Source organism: Gossypium arboreum, chromosome 9 (assembly GCF_025698485.1).
Source record: "Gossypium arboreum isolate Shixiya-1 chromosome 9, ASM2569848v2, whole genome shotgun sequence".
Taxonomy (NCBI): Eukaryota; Viridiplantae; Streptophyta; class Magnoliopsida; order Malvales; family Malvaceae; genus Gossypium; species Gossypium arboreum.
This window is the reverse complement of record NC_069078.1, coordinates 55,604,372-55,624,458: the sequence shown is the minus strand read 5'-3', so window position 1 is coordinate 55,624,458 and position 20,087 is coordinate 55,604,372.

The window sequence follows — 20,087 nt, the reverse complement described above, 5'->3', positions numbered from 1 at the left end:
GAAAAGAAGCTTTCAAGGCCTAATTGGGTAAGTTTTCTTGTCCCGTTTTTAGTAATTTTTGTATTTTTGAAACTGGGATAGCTTAATTTCTCTGTTTGAGGGATTAATTTGAAACGTTATCAAGTTATGAAAATGGGTCATGCATATATTATGTTGGAAATTAGTAATTTATGGTAGATAATGAAAGATTATTGATAGATAAACAACTTTTGCAAGGTGATTTTTGATGAAAACTTGATTTAGGGACTAAAATGTAAACTTGTGAAATTGAAGGAAAAATTTTGAAATTTTATGTAAACATGTGCTGGAAAATTTGTACTGGAGCTTTGGTTAGGCTTGGAATAGGGACTAATTTGCACAAGTTTCCTTTTTCAGGCCTAGGGATGGAAATAGAATTTTTGAAAAAGTTAGGGGTAAAATGGTAATTTTGTCTAGGACGTAAATTGAGTCTATTTAAATGTGAAATGTATGAAATTTATGATTAAATTCATTTATATAGATCCAAAAAACACAAACTCGAGGTTAGATCGTGGAAAGTAAAAAATTTCAGATTAGTAGATTATTAAGCAAACAAGTGTTGAGGTAAGTTCGTGTAACTTAATCAGACATGTAATTATGTTAATTAATTATTGTGTTGTATGTAATGTGATTTATGTTGATGTGCTTCACTTGTATGCTATGATGAAAAATGAAAATAAGCTTGAAATAGTGATAAAGGGTTAGTTCCAATTGGATGTTGAATTCTGATGATTATATGTACTTTCCTGAAACGGATAAGGTCCTGCATTTGTTGCAGGTGGGATTTAGCTCGGACGAGTAATCCCAATGACCTTGTTATATAAAGGATTTAGCCTGGACGGGTAATCTAGATATAATATCTCTCGAGCACACGTCATGATTAGGGTTTAGCCTGGACTGGTAATCCTAATCGAGCTCCTCTGAGCATACGTATTAAAAAGGATTTAGCTTGGACTAGTAATCCTGTTATTCAATCTGTAGCTTGAGAGAGTGTTTCTTGGCTAAATGCCCTAATGGGTGCCCTTGAATAAGAAAATTGATGGATTATTGATTCGTACACTTTGAGTGTACTACATGAGCATCCATCGGAATTCAACGATTCAAAGGACATGTAACTCTTGACTTGGCATGAAGACCTTGAGACGAAATAATATTGACTAGATAGAATATTACTTGATGAGCTCATCTATGTTATTTGATTTAATGAATAGTTGGTGACTAACATGTTTGATACAATGTATGTGATTAGGCCATTTAGCCAAATGGATGGAAACATAACATTGTATGCTTAGGTTAATAAACAAGATTGGTAAGTTTAGTTTCTGTTATACGAACTTAATAAGCATGTAATGCTTACTCCTTTTATTTTTCCCCTGTTTTATAGTGCTCGGAAGGTCATGAAGGTTGGAAGATTGTTGGAGCATCGTCACACTATCGTCTAGCATTTTGGGTATATTTAGTGAAATCATTTTGGTACAATGGCTTGTATAGGGAAACTTGGCCAATAGTGGCTTGAAAATGTTAATTTGTAACCTAGCCATTGGAATGGCTAGTAATGGCTTATTTTGGTATGATTAAGTAGATTATGATGTTATGTTCACATATGATATGTTATGAATATGTCATCAAAGGTTGCTATTGCCTAAGTTAATCCAAGGTTAATTTATAATCATTTATACAAGTAGTGGTATGCCTTGTTAAATGATGAACTGGCCCACTTTAAATATTTGAATTGGTTGGAATTGGTAAAGTGTTTTATGTGCAGGTTTATGGGTGATTTTGGGTGAGAAATGAAGCTAGGAAATGGGTTCATTTTGTCCACACAGACAGGCACACGGGTGTGTGTCTAGATCGTGTGTGACACATAGCCTGGTAACACCGGCATGTCATTAGGCTGTGTGTCCCCTGTACCTAAATTTTGAGAAACAGAATACTCAAAATTTGGCACACGGGTAGAGGCACAGGCGTGTGTCTCAGCCGTGTGTGGCACACAGCCTAGAACACGGGCGTGTGTCTTAGCCGTGTGACAACCCTAATTAGACCCTGGTCGGAATGTGGTTTCGAGACCACATTATCGAGCCAAAAATTTATTTTTGTGTTTTAATTACATAAATTTTTGTGTGACAGTGAATATATGAGAAATTAAATGCTTAATATTAGCTTTAGGAATGTGAATTAATTCGAAAAGGACCTAGTTGACGAAGTTAGAAAAGATGATAGATGAATTATAAGGAGTAATTAATAATAGGGAGAGGAAGCATGGCTTTGCATGTCAAATTACCCATAAAATACATGGTGGCGGCCAAGGAGTGATGATGCTCCACTCATTCTAATTTAATATGTTTTTTTTGTTAACAAATGATGGGAATAATAATAGGAAAGTGAACAAAAAAAGGGTGTTCATACTTGCCATCTCCTAGCCGAAAAACCAAGAAAGAGAGAGGAGAAAATTTTGAAGAAGTTCGGCCATTGCTTGTATCTAGGAGGAGTGTTTGATGTTATGGCATGAAAATGAGGGAGTTTGAATGCTTAATAAGGAGGGAAGAAGGAGTGTTCATGTTTTCTTTCTTTTGCAATTGTCGTAACTAGAGGAAGAAGAGGAAGCAAGATTCGCCAAGGTGGTCCTTTAGATCAAGGTATGTTCAATGATATTTTGGAAGTTTACACAACCTTTGGGTGATGAGTCTAAATTCTATCTATCCCATGGTTGGATTTGGGGTTGTCGAGAGTTAGGCTTTGACTAAGAAGCTTAAAAATTTTAGTTGATACCTTGATGCTATTAACATGTTAGTTATATGTATGTGTTAAATTGCTTGTTATGTTAGCATGAAAGTTGAAGTTGTTAAGTCACTTTGTTGGAGGTGCGAATTTAGGACTAAGAAGAGAATGAGTATTCGGCTAACATGGTTGAAAGGTGGATGTGCCGATTTTAGATTTAGACTATGAGAATGGCTATAATGGGCATTAAGATGTGGAACTTAAGAAATGTAGTTATATGTGGATTTACATGATGTTACAAATAGATGTGAAAATATGCTAGATTAGGAAAATTCGATCAAGTGTTCATGAGATGAAATTAGATGTTTAAATGATGTTATAGTTGACATTGTACATACATTCGGCCATCTAATTGAGTATGAAGGTGGTGTTAAATCTAATTGTGACGCCCATTCGGAAGTGTATATATATATATATATACATAAGTATGCCCATTCGTGAGGTTACCTTTGATTATGTGTATAATCGACTAAATGGGTAATTAGTGAGGATGGTTGTCGAATATACTAACATACATATGCATGTGTAATTGGATTATAAATATTTAGCAAGGTGGTTAAACTAGTTGATTTATTGATTAAGCTCAAGGAGTTAAAGGAGGAGAATCAAGCAAAGGCAAAGAAAAGATCATCGAGTAGCCGAGTTGGAACCATCTTACCCAACACAGGGTAAGTCATTAAGCATATATTTTGTATTAATTTAAATGGTCATAACGTCTATGTAATGATGCTGAATGGAATGATAAATATATACATATATATATATATATACATGTATGCATGGGGTGATGAAAGTATTGAATGAAAAAGAAAATAGGTGAGATGTATTGAGTTGTTGGTTTCGGCACTAAGTGTGCGGGTGTAAACATTTATGATCATGAGATCGGCACTAAGTGTGCGGGTTCAAATTGTATAGCACTAAGTGTGCGAGTTTGATTATATAGCACTAAGTGTGCAAGTTCGACTATTAAGCACTAAGTGTGCGGGCTTATTATACATTCTCTAATAAATATACATGCTCTAAGTGTGCGGCCTTATCGAGTCAATCATGGACAGCTGATGCGAGTAAACACCTTGAGCTCATGAGGAATAGACATTTTATTTATATTTGGGATTGAGCTTGGTAAGTCTTGAACCTATGTGGTGATTATACTTGAAGATAAATGCATCCAATGTCATATGGTGTAATGTATGAAATATCAAAGTAGGGCTTGGTATGAGATCGAACCGAAATGCCTAAGGAATTATAGCACGCTTTGGGTATGGATGGAGGATTTTAATCCGCATTATTTATTTTCTCTTATGATATATTATTACTGAACGACAATGTAATGCTTATGACTTACTGAGTTATATACTCACTCGGTGTTTGCTTGTCACCTACTTTAGGTTTCTTGGACTCGTCTTTTTGCGTGCTCGGGACTGTCATCAAAGTCATCACACCGGCTAGCAACTTTTGGTATCTTCTTTTAGTCGGTCTAGGAGAACATTTCGGCATGTATAGGCTAATATGTTTTGTTGAAATTTGGTATGTAAACTTTTAGCCATGCGAAAATGGCATAAATGTTCGGTTGGATTTGGTTCTATAATGTTAGGTCGCAAGTCTTGGTAATTCGATTTTTATGCCATATGTCATGGTTGATTATTTTTGGTGTTAAAATTCATGATATGGAAATAGTGTAGTAGGGAGATGTTTGACAATGATTAGCCTTTGGCATGGCTAGTCATGATCATAATTTGTGATATGTATGATGAATTACTAGTTAGATCAAGGAGAAATCACGAAATAGGCATAGTTGCTTTAGTAACAGATGCTGGCAGCAGCAGTGACGTGAGATTGAAAAATCACTAAAAATAGTAGGAATAGAATTAAATAATGAATAAATTATGTAATCGAAGCTCGATGAGTCTATTTTTATATAGAAGAAATGAAATGACCATATGAGCTGTATGTTAGGAGATAATTAAACTCTTGTGAAACAGGGCCAGAGCGATTTCTGGATCCCCTGTCCCGACTTTAGAAATTCACCCTAAATTAATCAGAGACAATTAGAAGTCATGCTTTATATGTATAGATTCCCTTTTGAGTCTAGTTTCATTAGAAACCAACGACATAAGTATTGGAGCTCTGTTAAGGGAGATATTTAAATTGTAATGCACAAGGGTCAGAGTAGTCGAACCCAGGAACAGGGACGAATCTAACCAATAAACTGTACCAATTGGCCCTAGCCAAAAATTCTACAAAAATTCTACCATATAGATATATGAGTCTAGTTCCGGGGAAAATTTATGGAACTAAATTTCGAGTTTCAGAACTCAAGATATGATTTTTAATGCGACTCGTACGCAGATTGGCAGCTTGTCTGGGAAATTTCTAATAAGTGGTTTGAAGTCTGTTAACACCTCGTGTTCGACTCCGGCTACGGTCTCGGGTTCGGGGTGTTACAACCCGTGTGTGCCACATCGCCTAGAACACGGGCGTGTGTCTTGGTCGGTGAAATCTGCACCTAATTCGATTTAAATTAATTAACCACACAGCCTACCACACAGGCGTGTGGCATCCTGTGTGGGCAAGTTAGAGAGTTACATAGGGTCAAACACGGCCTCTAACAGGTGTGTCCCTTGGATCACATGGGCGTGTGAGCCCTACACCTTGTTAAAAATTTTTAATTTTGCAAACAATTCTTCTAGGTCCCGATTAAGTCCCGATTTGATTCTAATACTCGTATAGCACCTTGAGGGTCCAATTAAGGGACGTTATGAATAGTCTTGGTTAATGGATAGTGACTTGTAGGAAATAATTAAAAAATATTCTGAATGTTTTGGTAATGCTCTGAAACCCTGTTCTGACAACGGCTATGGGTTAGGGGTGTTACATTTAATGGTATCAGAGTTACAGTTTAACCGATTCTCAAATTTGACGTAGCAAATATGAGTCTAGCTATACATGTCATTATATAAATTGTGATAGTGTGATGACTCCTGATCATTTTTAAATGTGATTTTCATATAGTAATGTCATCCAACTGGGCTACAGCTGAAACTGAGGAAGCTGAGAGCAATGCTTCAGCTTCAATGCAAAGAGTCTCCTCTGTGTCTGGTAGTGAAAGGCCCATGTCTGAGGGTTGAAGTGAGGAGGCAAAACAAGCCTTCTTTCAAATGATGATGAATGGTTTACACAATACTTGAGAACAAACCTCGCTGTACAACGACCTTTCCCACTCGCTTCTCAACCAATTCCTAAGGTACCACAGGGTGCTGAACCTGTTAGGATTGGTAAGATCCGATAGATAAAATTCGCAAATATGGGGCAAAAGAATTTAGGGCTACTACAGATGATGATCCTGACAGGCTCGAGTTTTGTTTAGGAAATACTATCCGGGTTTTTGATGAACTGTCCTGTACACCTGCCGAGTGCCTAAAATATACATTATCCCTACTAAAAGATACAGCTTATCATTGGTGGAATACCATAACTTCCATTGTACTGAGAGAGAATATTACTTGGGAATTCTTCCAAACTAAATTCAGAAAGAAATATGTTAGTCAAAGGTTCATGGATCAGAAAAAGAAAGAATTTCTAGAACTCAAGCAGGGAAGCATGATTGTATTTGAATATGAACGAGAATTTGTTCGACTAAGCAAGTATGCCAGGGAATGGGTTTTAATCAAGGCTGAAATGTGTAAAAGTTTTAAAGAGGGCCTGAATGAAGATATCAAGTTATTGATTGGGATTCTTGAGATAAGAGAATTTTTGGTGTTAGCCGATTGAGCACACAAAGCTAAGGAACTGAGTAAAGAAAAGAAACAAGTCGAAAGAGAGGCTCAGATTTTTGGAAAAAGAACTATAAGGAAGTCACAATCATTTGCTCCTAAGAAATTAAAGAAGTATTATGATCGTGTGACCACTTCTACTAGGTACTCTGGAAGAGAGCGGGGCTCTCAACGATCTAACCCGAGGTCTTCAACTCCATCTATGACCAGTATGGGTAGTGTCGATAATCCCAAACCAAAATGTAAACATTGCAACAAGTTTCATCATGAGGAATGTCGGTCTAGAAGTGGAGCTTGTTTTGGATGCGGTTCACTTGATCATTTTTTAGGGATTATCTTGAAAGAGTTGCAAAGGAGATAGAACAGCTCCAAAACTGAGCAACCTTATGGTGAGAGGCAATCACTCAGTTACCCCAGTAATGTTAGTGGTAGTCGAGGTACTACCAAGGATACGACAGTTAGATCTGAGGCACGAGCACCTGCGAGGACATATGCTATTTGTGTTAGAGAAGATGCCTCTATGCCAGACATCATTACTGGTACATTTTCTCTACTTGATACTAATAGTACTGCATTAATTGACCCTAGTTCCACACATTCATATTCATACACAAACCTAGTCTCTGTTAAAAATTTACCTTTTGAATTTACTAAATTTGTGGTTAAAGTTTCAAACCGCCTGGGCTAGTGTGTTATGGTTGATAAGGTTTGTAAGAACTGTCCGTTGATGGCAAAAGGTTATTTATTGCTTTCTTGCTAACCTGATGCTATTGCCATTTGATAAATTTGATGTCAGTCTTGGGAGTGGATTGGTTAACCCGATATGATGCGGTGGTAAACTATAAGTAAAAATATATTGTATTGAAATTTCAGAATAGTGAATTGCTTCGTGTTGAATCTGGTAAACTAGATGGATTGCCTAATGTGATTTCAGCAATATCAGCATAGAAATATGTTAGAAAAGGGTATGATGCTTATCTTGCATATGTGATAGATACTTAGAAAAAGGTATGATGCTTATCTTGCATATGTGATAGATACTAAAGTATCTGAGTCAAAAATTCAGTCAATGCCAGTAGTAAGTGAATTTCCTGATGTCTTCCTAGAAGAATTACCTGGTTTGCCACCAAAAAGAGAAGTGGAATTCTATATAGACCTTTTTCTGGGAATGACACCGATATCCATAGCACCTTACAGAATGGCTCTTACCGAGTTGAAAGAGCTAAATGTATAGTTGCAAGAATTGATTGACAGAGGTTTTGCTCGACCTAGTTACTCAACTTGGGGTGCACCAGTTTTATTTGTAAAGAAGAAGGATGGATCGTTAGGCTGTGTATAGATTATAGACAGTTCAACAAAGTTACAATAAAGAACAAGTATCAATTACCTTAGATCGATGACTTGTTTGACCAGTTAAAGTGTGCCACCGTATTTTCAAAGATTGATCTCTGTTCTGGTTACTACCAACTACAGGTAAGAGAATCGGATGTGCCAAAGACAGCTTTTAGAACCAGGTATGGACACTATGAGTTTCTTGTGATACCATTCGGCTTGACAAATACACTTGCAGTGTTTATGGACTTGATGAACAAAATTTTCAGCCTGTATTTAGACAGGTTTGTGGTGGTATTCATAGATGATATTTTGGTTTACTCTTGGAATGAAAATAAGCATGTTGAAGATTTGAGAATAGTGTTGTAAACTCTACGAAAGAAACAACTGTATGCCAAATTCAGTAAATGTGAATTTTGGCTGAGGGAAGTTAGCTTTCTTGGGCATGTAGTATCTACTGAAGGTGTCCGAGTAGACCTAAATAAAATTTCAGCCATTGTAAATTGGAAACCACTAAATAATGTGTCTGAAGTCTGAAGTTTTCTAGGACTAGCCGGTTATTATCAGAGATTTGTAAAAAGTTTTTCTATGATAGCTTCTCCGATGACCCGTTTGCTACAGAAAGATGTAAAATTTAACTGGACTGATAAATGTCAGCAGAGCTTTGACAGATTAAAAGCTTTTTTGATAGAAGCACCTATGTTAGTCCAGCTTGAATCGAGTAAGGAATTTACAGTATATAGTGATGCATCATTGAATGGTTTAGGCTATGTTTTGATGCAAGATGGTAAAGTGATAGCTTATGCTTCACAACAACTAAAGCCAAATGAAAAGAATTACCCGACACATGATCTTGAATTGGCAACCATAGTGTTTGCCTTGAAGATTTGGCGGCATTACTTGTTCGGTGAAAAATGTCACATATTCACTGATCATAAAAGTCTAAAATATTTGATGTCATAGAAAGATTTGAATTTGAGACAGCGCAGGTGGCTTGAACTACTGAAAGATTATGATATTGTTATTGACTACCATCTGGGAAAAACCAACATAATGGCAGATGCTTTGAGTAGAAAATCCCTATATGCTTTACGAGCAATGAACACATGATTGTAGTTGCCTGATGATGGTTCAATCATAGCAGAATTAAAAACTAGACCGACATTTTTATAGCAAATATCTGGAGCTCAGAAAAATGATAACAAGTTGCAAGCAAGATAGGTACAGAGTGAATCAGCTTCTGATTCAGAATTTCATACCGAGATTGATGGTTGTTTGTTATTCAGAAGCAGAGTATGTGTACCAAAAGGTTCTGAACTAGTGCAGAAAATCTTGAATGAAAGTTATAATGATAACATGAGTATTCATCTTGGTAGTAATAAAATGTATAACGACCTAAAAAAGATATACTGGTGGCTGAGAATGAAACGAGATATTTCTAAGTTTGTATCTAAATGCTTGATATGTCAGCAAGTAAAAGCTAATCATCAGTTGCCTTCTAGACTATTACAGCCAGTTATGATACCAGAATGGAAATGAGAAAGAATTACTATGGACTTTGTATCGGGGCTACCCCTGTGTCCAAAGAAGAAAGATGCCATTTGGGTAATTGTTGATCGATTGACTAAGTCTGCACACTTTATTTCAGTATATATCAATTTTTCTTTGGATAGATTGGCTAAGTTATATGTTTCTGTGCTAGTGGAGTGTCTGTCTCTATTATTTCAGATAGAGATCCTCGATCTACTTCTCGATTCTGGAGCAAATTGCAAGAAGCTCTAGGTACTCAGTTTCACTTTAGTACTACTTTTCATCCTCAAATAGATGGTTAATATGAACGGGTAATATAGATCTTCGAAGATATGCTTCGGTGTCGTGTACTCGATTTGAAGGTAACTGGGAAAGGCATTTGCCTCTAGTTGAATTTGCTTATAAAAACAGTTATCAGTCTAGTATTAAAATGGCACCGTATGAAGCCTTGTATGATCGTAAATGTAGAACTCCATTGTATTGGATAGAACTTAGTGAGAAAAAAGTTACACAGAGTTGACTTGGTCCGAGAAACCGAAGAAAAGGTGAAGGTAATTTGAGATAGCCTAAAAGCAGCCTCTAATTGACAAAAGTCTTATGCTGATTTGAAGAGAAAGGAGATAGAATTTCAGGTTGGTGACAAGGTATTGTTGAAAGTGTCACCTTGGAAGAAAGTAATCTGGTTTGGTTGTGAAGGGAAATTGAGTCCATGGTTCATTGGACCATATGAAATTACAGAAAGAATTGGACAGGTTGCATATCGGTTAGCTTTACCACCAGAGCTTGATTGGATCCATAATGTTTTTCATGTGTCTATGTTACAGCGGTATCGATCTGATCCTTCACATGTTATCTCTCAGACAGAGGTACAGATCTAGCCTAATATGACATATGGTGAGGAACCAATCAAAATCTTAGCTCGGGAAACAAAAGAGTTAAGAAATAAAAAGGTAGCAATGGTAAAAGTTCTTTGGAAAATGCATGGAATGGAGAAGGCTACCTGGGAACCGGAGGATACAATAAGATTTTCGAGGACGAAAATCCCTAAAGAGGGAGAGTTGTACCAGCCCATTTTTTTACTGAAATCGAAACAGTGATTTCGGACCACAAATCTGATCCAAAATATATTTTATTTTTATTTTACTATATGGCCTGTAATATGATAGAAATGACGTGAGACAATGTTGATATGAAAATTTTATAGATTTAGTGCCTAATTACAAGAAGGACTAAATCGTGTAAAATGCAAAAGTTGAATTCTTGTAGCAATGAGGATCAAATAACTATGGAATTCAAAACTTAAGGTCCTTGGCATCAGCATCGACAGATGAGAGCCAGTGTAAGACCATGTCTAGGACATGGCATCGGTCTCGATATATGAGAGTCAATGTAAGACCATGTCTGGGACATGGCATCGACTTCAATATATGAGAGTCAATGTAAGACCATGTCTGGGATATGGCATCAAATTTGATGTATGAGTGAGTGTAAGACCATGTCTGGGATATGGCGTCGGCATCTTACCCTGCGTTTAAGGCTTATTGAATATCTGACAGTATTCCAAATGGTTCAACAGGAAATTTCTGGTTTATTTCAAAATGAGAGAATTTATGATCATGTTGTGAGTGGTATAAGTACTTCCATGAGACTTAAGAAATATGATCTCAATTTATTTTATATGATTAGTAAAGGCTGAAAATGAGTAAGTTATGTTTACGACCATTTATGGATGTTGCGCAAAGTATGATATGTTATGAGTATGTTAAGGAATTATAAATTGTTGTAGATTATCTAGATTGCAACTTACTAAGCTTTGTGCTTACCCTTCTTCCTTTCCATTTTCTTATTGTGCCGCCTATTTATCTCGTGGATCAATGGACGTCGGAGACATCGATCAGACTATCAATTGAAGCACTTGGTATAGTTAGTTTATTTTTTCTATTTAGAGTATGGCATGTATAAGGATATAGACTTTTGCATTGTGTCTTTGTTAATTTAGCCAATTGTGTTGGCTTGGGATGAAACCCTTCATTTTGTATAAGGCCATGGATAATGGATAATATTCATTATTGATATATGCAAATGATGATATTCTCATGGATGAGTAAGTTGCATGAATGAACTAGTGTATATTAGGGTTGTTAAAGTGTAACTGGGTTTTCATTTGAATGTCATGTTGTGGCTAAATAATCTTGTATTGCTGTGTGGATTTGCTATGTTAAGTGTTGTATAAGTTGGTGCATGTAATAGTGGCATAAAGGCTTGGTAGATAGCCTTGCCTTTGTCCACAAGGCTAGACACACGGGTGTGTGTGACACACGGTCAGCCCCATGGGCGTGTTGTCCAGCCGTGTGTTCCCTATACCTTGAATTTGCAAGTCAGTATGCGTGGTAGTAAACACACGGGCAGAGACACGGCCGAGTGTCCTGGCCGTGTGAAGGACATGGCCATAGGACATGGGCGTGTGCCTTGGTCGTGTGCCCTTAATTAGTTGATGACATCCGAAATAGAATGTCAAGGTTTTTGTACACGGGCTAAAACACAAGTGTATCATGGTTTTGTGAAGGACACAGGCCATGGAGACGGGTGTTTGCAAGACCGTGTGAAAACCATTGTAGGTTCAAAATGAAAAATAAATCCGCACAGGATAGGGACACGGGTGTGTGTACCCAGACGGCCTGCCCGTACGGGCATGTCCCCTAATCACACGGGGGTATGGCCTTTGTACCTTGAAAAATTTTCTATGTTTTTGTGAAATTTTCTAAATTTATCGGTTTAGTTTCGAACCACTTTTAGTGTATGTTTTGGGCCTCGTAGGCTCGTTTCAGGGACGAATTGATTGAATGTTGAAAATTTTTAACTTAGAAGCAAGTTTATGACATGATTGGTATGAATGATTGTAATGTAAGTCCGGTAATGCCTCTAGCCCTGTTCTAGCGTTGAATACAGGTAAGGGGTGTTACATTTAGTGATATCAAAGCTATGGTTTAGTCAATTCTAGGACTAACCTAGCGTGAGTAAGGGTCTAGCTATACATGCCATAGTTTTATATTGATAGTGTGATGACTTCTGACAACTATAAATTGTGTTTTTGTTTAGTAAATGGATCCCGATGAAGCTATGGAGGATGATGTGGAGAGTAATGCACTAGCTCCTGTCAAATGGACCGTGCCTGTTGAAAGTGAGCCTGTGATGATAAGTCAGGGCAGAGGGGCTAGAGAAGCCTACCTTCATATGATGGATGCTTGGTACTCGGAGTTTGTTCGTGCAAATCCGAACACTCTACATTCCCCACCTCCTCCGATTCCTCAGTCGACCCTTATGGCTCCCCAAAGAGTAGGAATAGCTAGGAGAGAGAAACCTTTGATAGACAGAATTTGAAAGCAAGGGGCCGAGGAATTTTGGGCTAATACCAATGATGACCCAAAGAGAGTAGAGTTCTGGTTGGAAAATACCATTAGGGTATTTGATGAGCTATCGTGCACGCCTGAGGAGTGCGTGAAGTGTACAGTGTCACTCCTATGAGACTCAGCCTACCAATGGTGGAATATTCTTGTGTTAGTTGTACTGAGAGAGAGAGTAACTTGGGAATTCTTCTAGGAGGAGTTCTGTAAAAAGTATATTAGTCAAAGGTTCATAGATCAAAAGAGGAAAGAATTTCTTGAACTGAAGCAAGGCCGTATGACAGTGACGGGAGTGCATATCTACAGAAGCCACCATGTGTAAGAGGTATGAAGATGGGTTGAATGAAGACATCCGATTATTGGTTGGCATCCTAAAGTTAAAAGAATTTTTGGTACTTGTTGGGAGAGCGTGTAAGGCTGAATAATTGGCCAAAGAGAAGAGAAGAGCTGATATTGAGTATCGTGACTCAAAGAGAAGACAGATGGGGAAATCACATCAGAACTTATCCAAGAGATCAAGAGAGTTTCCTACTCGATCAAATGTGTCAGTAGGATCTCGAGTAGAAACAAGAATAAATAGTACACAGTGTTTAAAGCTCATACCAGCTATATCGCGAGCGTTGGTAGTGCTCGACCGAATAAACCAGAGCGTTCGCAGTGTGGTAGACAACATTTAGAAGAGTGTCGAGGAAATGAAAGAGGTTGTTTCAAATGTCAGTCATTAGACCATTTTATTTGTAGTTGTCCCGAGATGGTCGAGAAAGATAGAGATCAAGGTGTGAGAGCGAGTAATGCTCCTTGAGAGGTAAACCACGAAAAAACCTAAGAAGTGGGGCTAGCAGCAGATGTGCGCCTAAAGATTCTACTATAAGGTCTGAGGTCCGAGCGCCTGCAAGAACCTATGCCATTCGCTCCCGCGAGGAGGCTGCATTTCTCGATGTGATTACGGGTACCTTCTCTATCCATGATATACCTGTTGTTGCTTTGACTGATCTCAGATCCACCCATTCCTATGTTTGCATGAAATTAGTACCCAGTATAAATATGCTAGTTGAGTCTACTGAATTTGTGGTAAAAGTGTCTAACCCGTTAGGGAAACATGTGTTTGTTGACCAAGTATGTAGAAATTGTCCCTTGACAATTAATGGTCTTAGTTTTTTGGCTAACCTCATGTTATTGCCATTTGATGAATTTGATGTGATCCTTGGTATAGATTGGTTAACTTCTCATAGTGTTGTAGTGGATTGTGGAAGAAAATCTTTTGATTTGAAATGTGAAGATAGGGATGTTCTTCGGGTCGTACCAAATGAATCGGATAACCTGCCTGTAGTGATATCATCTATGACTGTAAAAAAATATTTGAGAAAAGGGCGCGAAGCTTATCTCGCTTTTGTGTTGAATACTCAAGTATCTGAATTGAAGATCGAGTTAGTGCCAGTGGCTTGTGGGTACCCAGATGTGTTTCCGGAAGAATTGCCCGGATTGCCTCTAGCTAGGGAAGTTGAGTTTGGTATCGATTTAGTCCATGGTACGACACCTATCTCGATTGCTCCGTATAGAATGGCTCCGATGGAATTAAAGGAGTTAAATGTATAGCTACAAGAATTAACTGACAAGGGTTTCGCGAGACCAAGCTTTTCTTCGTGGGGTGCTGTAGTGCTATTTGTGAAGAAAAAGGATGGATCGATGAGATTATGTATAGACTACCGACAACTCAACAAGGTTACAGTTAAGAACAAGTATCCTTTACTGAGAATCGATGATTTATTTGACCAATTGAAGGGAGCCACTATGTTTTCAAAGATATACCTGAGGTCCGGTTATTACCAACTCAGAGTCAGAGAACAAGATGTATCGAAAACTACTTTTCAGACGAGGTATGGCCATTATGAGTTCCTCGTCATGCCGTTTGGTTAACGAATGCCTCTGCGGTATTTATGGACTTAATGAACCATATTTTCCGACCATATTTGGATAAGTTCGTCGTTGTTTTTATCGATGGCATATTGATTTATTCCCGTAATGAGAGTGAGCATATGGAACATTTGAGGACGATCTTGCAAACTTTGAGAGATAAGCAATTGTACGCTAAGTTTAGCAAAAGTAAATTTTGGCTTAGGGAAGTCGGATTCTTAGGACACATCGTATCGGGGGATGGGATTAGAGTTGACCTAAGTAAAATCTCTGTTATTGTTGAGTGGAAACTGCCAAGGAATGTGTCAGAGATTAGAAGCTTTCTAGGCTTAGCGGGATACTACAGACGGTTTGTTAAAGGGTTCTTCATGATAGCTACTCCGATGACGAGGTTGCTACAAAAAGAGGTCAAATTCGAATGGATAGAAAAGTGCCAACAGAGTTTTGAGACATTAAAGGCTTTGTTGACCAAATCCCCAATTTTAGTGCAACCAGAACCGAGAAAAGAATTTGTGGTGTATAGTGACGCCTCCTTGAATGGATTGGGGTGCGTGCTCATGCAAGAAGGTAAGGTTATAGCCTATGCCTCAAGATAGCTGAAACCACATGAGAGAATGTAACACCCCTAGCCCGTATTCGTTGTTGGAATGGGCTTACGACGTATTACTAGACAAGACATAGATTCTGAATAATTATATACACAATCTAGCTCAAACTCATAAATCAATAAAATATTAATATATATAACTAATTTAATTTCTTTACCAATCATATCTTAACATTTTTCAAACTTATAATCAAATACATAATTCATAAGCAAATAATACCAATTATAACATTTTACCACATAGCATAGTGCATCTCAAAATAATACAAATAAATCAATCAATTATTACCAACATAAATTATACAAAGAAAACATATTTAAAATATATATCATTATGGACATTATCAATTCGGCACCACATTATAAAAATATAATTATTCGAGTCTAATCAAATCAATAATGGCCTAATGTGCATTGCTATACACGGTTTTAAATAATTAAGACATGAACAAGTATACTTACGAATTCATCTAAATATTCATGCGTATAACTATTAGATCATATCTATTTATTCAATGTCCACTTTATTTACTAAATCAAATTATACGCATGTATCATTACATAAAATTAAATCAATAATTAATAGCTCATTTTACATGTAATATATTAGGTAAATCAAATATATGTGATAAATTAAAGATCAATTGCCACATGTCATATAGTAAATTCCATTTCTATGTCAATTGCCTAATACATTCATTCTTAGCTTCAAGCATATCTCACACATAAAACATGCATAACCACAAGGTTCACATATATGTACCAACCATGAACAACTCACTTTCATTATCCGTATCTATTTCATTACAACCAATTACCAATACCTCAAACCATAGCTATTTATCATATGCATCATATTAAATATGCCACAAATATCATACCGTAACAACTAAAAATAATCAATTTAAGGCTTACTAAATTATACCAACCACATATTCAAGTATATCATGATCGAATCACTAAAACCAAAAGCAAACATATCGTCATTTGGTAAAATCATATAAACCAAGCTTAACACACATAAGAACTATGAACAAGATAGCAAATATTTAGGTATCAAATTAGCCATTTTCGCATGGCTTAATATATACACACATCTTCGAACATAACCATATACAGTATAGCTTATACACACCATATGTTCAAAATTTAAATTATAAAAGTACAGATAACAGTCGATAGTGTGATAGAATTTGCTGACAATCTCCGAGCTCGTAACTTGACTCCAAAATCTATAAAACAGAGGCAAACATAAACACATACAGTAAGCTATCAAGCTTAATAAGTTATAAGCAAATAAACAGCTCAATGTTATTATTAACTTAACTCAAACAATTAATTTATGCTATCATGAATCACATTTAATTTCAAGCTCACAACTTCATATATAACATATACAAATTTCACCCTGACTGTATATACATGCATCTATTATCAAAATAACATACACTTTCAAATTTATAATATCAATGTGTATATATATATATATAGCCGAATATTTAATCTCTTATATACATATCTTCATAAATCAAACCTTAATATTACATATTTATACAATAGTAATATTTGGCCGAATATGCTTCACCAATTCTCAAATATGAAGGCACATACATTTCATTTGCACTGTCACATATAATTAACCTTTAGCCAATTATAAATCTTCATATACATATGTACTCTCATTTACATCATAAATACATAAGTAAACCGAAAGTATACTTCCACATATGCATACATATAATTCACATTATCATGTAACATTTATATCATCAATTCAAACATTCAACTTACCATAATTTCATAACATAGTATAAATACATACTTGAGCCTTTTAACCTGATTTTTCATTTGATCTTAACTTATTATTGCCTGTTGAACCATTCGGAATTGAATAAGATGCTCGGATAATCACAAATATCGTACAATGCCAATGTCCCTGACGTGGTCTTACATATAATCACATATCGTTGCCACTGTCCCAGATAGGGTTTTACTTGTAATCGCATATCGATGCCACTGTCCCAAACAGGGTCTTACTCATACACATATATCAAAATCACATATCGATGCCAACATATTAAACGTGGTCTTACTTGCACACATATATCAAAGCCATGGTCTTACTCACACATCACATATCAAAATCCTATGCCATGACATATGTATCCTAGCTATTCCTAAGGTTCATACGGGCCTTTGGACTTCGTAACTCAGTCGAATCGAACTCATAAGCTTAATTCCCAAGCATATACAAATTCGGCTATTATATATACAAGCTCATAAAATTTAAATCAGCATTTTACATTCACATATATTCAAAATTTACAATATTTATTTGTTTATAAACTTACCTCGAACAATGAAAATCAGAACGAGACGGCTAATAGGTTTCCCCCGATCCAAAATTGATTTCTTTGGTTCTTGATCTAAACATGTTCAAATTAAACTCATTCAAACATATTTTTACTCAATTTAATCCAAAAATACCTAGTTGTACAAATTACCATTTTACCCCTAAGATTTCACACTTTTTACAATTTAGTCCAAATTGCACAAAACACAAAACATGCAAAATTTGCACACACCATGCGTACGCTGAATCTTCCTTATGTTCATACAAGTCCATACATTTCATTTATTTCATATTTTAGTCCCTCAATTTATTATTTTTACAAATTAGCCCTAATTACTCAAAATCATAAAAAATTCCATTCTAAAACATATCTTTCATAATTCATCAAATAACATCACAAAACTCAAATATTCATCAATGGAATAACTCAAAATATTCATCAAAATAAAAAATTCAAGCATGGGCTTTGTACATTGCACTGCAACGATATCAAAAACGTAAAAATAATCAAAAACCGAGCTAATTACAAACCTTAATCAAGTTAACCCTTGACCGAAACTTTAAAGCATTTATTCTTTGTTTTCTTTCTTTAATATTCGGCTATCTAAAAGATGAATGTATGTAGCTTTTGTTTTATGTTATTTTATTACATTAATTTATTCATTTACAATTTTAACCTTTGTTATTTAATTTGTAAACTTTATATACTAAGCCTACTACCGTCCATCCTTTATAATTATGGTCAAATTGCATCTTTAATGCTTCATATTATAAAGACAAATTCAAATAAGCACTTACACAATTAACTAGTCACTTTTACATTTTTCAAAATTAAGTCCTTTTTATTAAATTGAGCACTAAAACAACAAAATTAAATCATGAAAATTTCATACATATAATTTCACACATAATAAAGTTAGAAAATAATTATTTAAATATTTCCTAACTTAGATTCGTGGTCCCAAATTTGAATACGGTCTAAATCAGGCTGTTATAGAGAAACTACCCGACACGCGATTTAGAGTTGGCCGCCATCGTGTTCGCATTAAAAATTTGGAGACACCATTTGTACAATGAGAAATGCTGAGTGTTCACCGACCATAAAAGTCTCAAGTATTTGATGACTCAAAAGGAGTTAAACCTATGGCAACAGAGACGGTTAGAGTTGATAAAAGGCTATGAGTTGATAAACGATTATCACCTAGGAAAGGCGAATGTAGTTGCCAACGCTTTAAGTAGGAAGTCATTGTCCACCTTGAGGGCTATGAATGCTCAATTGTCTGTGACTGATAATGGTCTGGTTCTAGTCGAGTTGAGAGCTAGATCGATATTCTAGCAAGAGATTTGTGAAGCTCAGAAGAGTGATAAGGAATTACAAGCCAAGAGAACTCAATGTGAGTCAGGTGTTGAATCAGATTTCCAAATTGGTTGCAATGGGTGTCTTATGTTTCGAGATAGGATTTGTGTTCCTAAGGTTATCGAGTTGATTCGGAAGATATTACTTGAGGCGCATAGTGGTTGTTTGTTAGTACACCCTGGAAGTACGAAACTGTACAATAATTTAAACAAAATGTATTGCTGGCCAGGTATGAAAAAAGACATCTCAGAGTTTATATCAAAATGCTTAGTTTGTTAGTAAGTAAAGGCTGAGCACCAAGCACCTTTGGGCTTACTTCAACCAGTAATGGTTCCCGAGTGGAAATAGGATTAAGTTATAGTGGATTTCATATCGGGGTTGCCTTTGTCACTAAGAAAAAAAGATGCCATATGGGTTGTTGTTAATAGGCTAACAAAGTCAGCACAATTTATACCGGTGCGTACCAATTGCCCATTTGAGAAGTTGGCTGATTTTTATGTTTTTGAAATCGTGAGACTTCATAGAGTACCCTTGTTAATTATTTCGGACAGAGATTTGAGATTTACCTCACGGTTTTGGAAAAAGTTACAAGAATTTTGGGGGAAAAAGTTGAATTTTAGCACTGCTTCCTACCCGCAAACCAACGGTCAGTCGGAAAGAGTAATTCAAATATTGGAAGATATGTTGTAGTGTTGTATTCTCGAGTTTCAAGGCAATTGGGAAAAATATTTACCACTAGTAGAGTTTGTCTACAACAATAGCTATCAGTCGAGTTTGAAAATGGTGCCTTATGAAGCTTTGTACGGGTGTAAGTGCCAGAAGCCTTTTTATTGGACCGAGCTTAGAGAGAGTTAGATTCACGGGGTTGACTTCATCAAAGAGACCGAGGAAAAAGTTAAGGTGATTCGCGATTGTTTGAGGGCTACTTCTGAAAGACAAAAATCTTACGCGAATTTGAAATGAAAAGAGATTGAGTTTCAAGTTGGTGATAAGGTATCTTTCAAAGTATCCCCGTGGAAGA